General features: G+C 37.5%; 1 protein-coding gene across 1 annotated transcript in view; it reads left to right on the top strand.

Moving 5' to 3' along the window:
* Positions 1–220: 220 nt before the first annotated feature.
* The window catches only part of add3b (adducin 3 (gamma) b), a 28,671-nt gene continuing 22,891 nt past the window's right edge, over positions 221–6,000 (top strand). The window contains exon 1 of the mRNA XM_074675346.1: positions 221–576. The gene's annotated coding sequence lies outside the window, so the exon portion shown is untranslated. The remainder of the gene's footprint in view (positions 577–6,000) is intronic.

Raw genomic sequence — 6,000 nt, 5'->3', positions numbered from 1 at the left:
TTCACAGTGTGCAATGTCCTCCTCAACAGCAAAATTTAGAACATGAAGCACGCTCAATATGCAGAGGAAAAATATGCTTGGCAGGAGTCTGCTGCAGTGTTCCTCCTTTTATGGTTCAATGCAGGTTTTAGAGTTGTTTTTGTGCTTAATAAAACATTTAAGTATTTGCTCTAAAAGTGTCTGCTTTTGAAGTGCTTTGAATCAAATGTGTTTTAGGGAAACTGGCCAGGATAAAAGCGAGGAAGGATATATAAGCCCATATATATAAATGTTGTGGGTGGGAGACTGTCCCTCCCATTTTTCCAGTCCAGTCCAGTCCCATCTGAAAGCTCGGACTCCAGAACCTCCTCTGACAAGTTTCCTTGCCTTCCTGTGAGAATAGGCAGCCGCTGTCACAGAGGAGCCGGGGGAGTTCAGGAGATCAGAGGCAACGCAGCAGTTCCCTCTCTTCTGGGAAACCAGATGACCCTCTTCAAAGTGATAATGTAAACAGCGAGCAAGTGGTGGAACTGTGGGAGTCTGAAGTAAAACTGGGAGAATTCTTCTGCGAGATAAGTTCAAAAAGCAACCAACGCTGTAAGTTGTACTCTTTTTTACCTTTTCATACCTTGTAGCAGGCTTCTGCTGAGGCATACATAAAAGCAAATTAGTCACGTAGCAGGGTGCAATTTTGTGATCTGTGCGCTCCAGGGCTTTGGGAGTTTATTTATAACACAATAAAAAAGATATATGTCACTTTGTGGTTCATATGAAAAACAGTTTTTTTTTGCATAATTTTGTCAATTACGTAAAATATCAAGATACGGTCTACACTTTTTGGAAACATCATATTGCTTGAAGCAAAATTGGACCTTTTTATAGCAGTCTCTAGACTTGCCATTGCAGTAGATCTTCATTGCTTAGCTAGTCTGTCTCCAGCTGCGCTCTTAGCTCCAGCTGCAGAGGCTTAAAACAGCTGCTTTCAATTAATGTCCCCCCATGGAAACATTACCCTGAACAAGCATTTGTTGACTTTAGATGTGAGGCTGGAGAAGCACAGGGTTTCATAATATGTGTGCCTGTTGATGTGATTTATAGACCGCCATAAAACTGAAAAGACAGAACCTGACCCAAATCTTTTTATCTGTGGGACTGATTATTGACATTTCGGTTTAGTTTTTAATACGGTTTTCAAATGGTGTACGTGATGTATTAATTTTCATGATTTCATCAGCTCCTCGCTTGATCAGCGTAATCTTAATAGGAATTATTTTATTGCTTGAAATTTGGACGTTTTCCCATCTAGTTGTAAATGTAAGTGTTTTAATATTAAGGTTAGAGTGTTGAGGAAGTTTTAAAGCACAATTAAACTGAAAATCATCGCCTCATTTTACAGAAGTGTGGGTTACAATGTGACAACATATAAAGGATCAGTTAGCCAGACCGCCACCACAGCCCTGAGTTTGAGTAAACCACTCACTAACCACTAGATCTCCAACATGGAGGCCATCCAAAAACAACCGCAGTGAGGACTACATCCAGCTCCTCCACTTAGGTAAACAAATTCTGCCTCTTACAACCCCGCTGCAGTGTGGTTCTACACCCAAATGCTGCGAAGGCACAGATCCAACTGTAACAATGTAAATTGTCCCAGGTTCAAAGCGTGCTCTATTGTTGCCACCCACCCTGCTGTGGGAGGGTAACAGGACCAAATTTAGCGAGTCGCTGAGTGATATATTCTGTGTGAAGTTATCAAAACAATGGCTTTGTTTTGAAGCTGAAATAAAAACTCTATAGTCGGAGTTCTCTGCTCCTCTCTTCAACCTTTCCTCCCAAGTTGATTCAAAGGTTTGTGTGCTAGACTGGCTTTGTGTAAATGTGCGTTTTCAGATACAGTACTCCTAGAAAACTACAGCAGGGAGGCTCTTGCTTATTTCAAGTAGTTGCAGCTACCTCCCGGTGTGCTCAGTAATCTTTAATTCTCTTGGAAAGAGATAACTTAAACTATATTTCCTTTCCAGTACTGGTTCAGTTAACCTGGACATATCTAGAATCCCTCTATGGATTGAAAATCCACAATTAAGGTGAAAAGACACTGAAATAGTAATATTTTGTCAGCTTTGACATGAAACACTGAACTCTCTCGTAGCACTGCTTTGTTGTTGTTTGCCATGGTATGATGTTAATACTGTTGATTAGATTCTGATTGATTTGATTTTAGGGGACTAATAAGCCAAGCTATTAGATTAGTGTATGGACTTTTACACGCTCTGATACACAATACCTTTTTATATGGAGTATCAATCGCCAAACTCCCATTTTCAGACATTTGACAGTGTAGACACTCATTTTGCTTTGATCAATCCAAGTTTTTTTTAACTTGAATACCTCAAGCTGTTTGGTTTATCCATGTAATTTATAATGTTCTTATCTTTTTAAGTTATCTGTGTGGTGCATTGTAAAAACATGTGGAATACAGGTGATGTAAAACTGTCTCCTACTACTTGGTCAACAACACTCTTTTCAGAAAGACATGCAACAAGTTATATTTGTTAGTATGGCTCTGCTCTGGGATCTCCTCGCCCTTCCCATGTGGAATGCCAAAGCCTTTCATGTGCAAGCATACAAAGCTAAGACAGGTTAGGAGCAAAGACCTTATAGTACAGAGCAGGGCTGCCATTAGTGACAATATGTATGACACTGATAAAATCAAGAGTAAGCAGGGTAAAAGCAGTTTTAACAGAACACTCATTCAGCTGTCTTCTAACTGGATTTGTCTATGTAGTTAGTCAAGTTGTCCGTGGATAGGGGCTGGTGTTAAGAGCAGCTGGCGTTATGTGACATTTGGTCTGCCTGCATGCTTCAGTCAATATTTAAAAATCAAGATCAAAAAGTACATTTCATTGCATTACTTTGATTCTCAAATCAAGGCACTGGGAAAATAATGATTTGCATTCTTAGTGTGGACTTGAGAAATGTTTTTATATGCAAAATAATATATTTTGATTTTGATAACATATTCTATCATATCAAATTGCAGTCAACATACCATATCTTATGCTATAATATGCTAGGGTATTCTATCATGCCATATTACATTGTAGCTTATGTTATTTCCTCATATCGTGTCGTATTATATCATATTGTGTTGTTTTGAACCGCATAGTACAATAGCGTGTTGTGTCACTTGGTATCATATTGCATAATATCATGTCATGTCATATCATATCTTTCATATCATACATTATCATATCATGACCTATCTTGCATCATGTTATCATCATTGTATTCAATCAAGACGCAATCTATCTTTTCATTTATTATTACATTATATTTTACCATATCTTATACATCATATTGTGTCATGTCGTGATGTGGTGTCATGTGTTGTGTCATTTCGATCAAACGTTATCAGTTGAGGAAGCACTTTTCAAAGTCACCAAGAGGATAACCCCTTCATATTAAAACATTCATGCAGGACAGGGTCAACAGAGACTCACAAAGATTTCTGTCAAAGGGGTCAATAACATTGAACTTTGTGAATACTTTCAATGAGTTTTAAATGCAGTCTAAAGTGCTTCATGGTTAATAAACACAGCCAGGTGTTTGAGGGCAGATAATGTTTACCACTGTTGGGACAATTAGTGATAGAATTATTCAGAAATATTAACATTTTAATTTTTGGATGAGGAAACAAAAAACAATTGAGGTGATTCAGTTTGCGGTCAGAGTCAAATGTCAGGTAAAGTTGTGAAAAGAGAAGTAGCCAGCAGTGTAATTATCATAAATATTTATCAGGGAGTGGGCTGACAACTCTCTGAAAGGGGCTGTGAACAATAAGTCACAGACGTCTGTAGTTGGAGGGGAAATAATTTCAATCTTGCAGGTCATCAACACAGATGGCTTTGGCTAATGAAGGGATACAGCGACCCTTTAACTTGTGCTCTAATAACATGGAAGAACAATAAGTCAAGCAGGCAGAATTATCATTGTTGTGCTTGCTTATGGGGTAAATTCTCCCCTATGTTTTCCATAAACTAAGTTCTGTTTCTTTTACACGCATTGTGGGGATAACACCCTTGTTTGTGAAAATGGACGTTATCTGGCAACAGTACGCTCTTCTCTGATAATTCAGCCTCAGACAAGAGACAGCACAAGTACCGGTTACTATGGTAACAGTGTTGGTGAAGAAGATGTGAGACAAAGTTGTTTTATTTTTCACCCCTACAGATGAATCATGATAAAATGTACATCTGAGGCTCTGAATGTTAGCAGTACTGACTGGTTCCAATGCATCCTGGAGATGATTTGCAGAAAGGTGTTTTTGGTACCATCTCTTTAACAGAAAGCAAGTGAAAGCAGGTTGTAGCAGGTATTGTTCTTGTTCTGCAGTGTGACATCAGTGGTACCTGAGAGTACAGGCTGAACTGTTGCTGTCAGCTTGAATTGAGGAGTTACAGAGAAGAGGGTTATACAGAAAAAGACACAAACAGCATCCTGGAGCTGGGATGACAACATGGTTTCCTGATTTAACCTAAAGCTTATCATCACAGCAAATAAATCTATGCATTATCACCTAATTTTTGTTTAACTGTAGCACAGTATAATGTTTCATATAACAGTTATCAACAAAACCTGAGCATAAAATAGTCTAACACATTCTCAGATTCAAAATTACACATGAAAAAATAAAATACTGCTTGGGTTTAGCAAAGAGCTTTCAGGATACAGCACATCAGAGTGCTGTTATAGACTCATTACCCCGTAATATTATGAACTGATGATTCCCATAGTAAACTGTGAGATGGGAAAGTGATAAATCAGCCTTATTTCAAATTCAGGGGATAAAAGTATTTAAAATTCAACATTTTCAACTTAATGTTCCCAATTTGACACAAAAGTTGTTGTTTTTTTGCCTCAATGTGAACATTTTACAAAGCCTTTTCATTCTGAAGGAGTGTCTCTCAAAAAAAAAAGGGGGAAAAAAGTACAATAACCCATACCTTCAATCTTATCATGCTTACCAAAGCCTCGGTTTTCAGCAAATATGTGTAGACATTTATAAAGTCTATGATGACTGTGTCTGTAATTTTAGAGATTACTGTGGGGAGGGAGAAATGAAACGTTCAATACATTTGCATTATGGGGGTTGGCTGTATGGCCTTGGGGTTAGTTCCCACGCCCTCAAACTGCCAATTTGAGTCCAGCCTGCTGCCCTTTTCCGGTGTCTTATTCCCAAGGTTATAATAGTTTTGGATTTGTCATTATAGTTTAGTTTTAGTTAGTTTTGACATTTTATTTTCCATTACAGTTTAGTTTTAATTAGTTTTAGAGCAGGCATTCTAGTTTTTATTTAGTTTTGATTTTTGCAACAAGGCTTAGTTTTAGTTTAGTGTTAGTTTTTTCATACCTTATTAACCAGGTGCAGGATTCAAAAAGATCAGAGTGAATATTTTGTCATACTGTTTATTTTCAAGTCCAACATAGTGCTCACTGCTCAGTCAATGCTGATACCGAAATGTTGGCTGCTGCCTTAAACACATGAAAATAATATAAACTTAGTATAAAAAAATATAAGCATCAATTATAATGTTGAAAAATAATGTTGACATAAATTACATAAAAATAATATTAACATAAATTATTAAAAAAACAATATAATATGAGCTTCAATAAATAAAAACTTGGACTGTGTAACAATAAAGGCAGACTCAAATACAATAAAAACTCAGACTCTGTAACAATTAAACTATTACAGATGCTCTAATTCATTGCTCCACTATGTTTCGTTGCAGCACAGCACACAGCCAGTCAGTGCAGTAAACAAGCTCGTCCCAGTACGTCTCTATGATGGTGCTGTGCTGCACTGACAACTGCCTTAAATTGTCTAAAATTGGTTGGGAAAATGTGTCGGATTAATTTAAAAGGAAAGCAATGCATTATGGGTAGTGCTGGAGCCAGCACTTTTCGACCCATACTGTAGCGCTAAAAATTGCATTTGGATGGCCCTCAAGTGCTTAA

This window comes from Halichoeres trimaculatus, unplaced genomic scaffold (assembly GCF_033239565.1).
Source record: "Halichoeres trimaculatus isolate MK-OKI-2021-1 unplaced genomic scaffold, fHalTri1.1 fHalTri1_scaffold_8, whole genome shotgun sequence".
Classification (NCBI taxonomy): domain Eukaryota; kingdom Metazoa; phylum Chordata; class Actinopteri; order Labriformes; family Labridae; genus Halichoeres; species Halichoeres trimaculatus.
The sequence above is the reverse complement of the archived record's forward strand: the minus strand, read 5'-3'. Positions and strand labels throughout refer to the sequence as shown.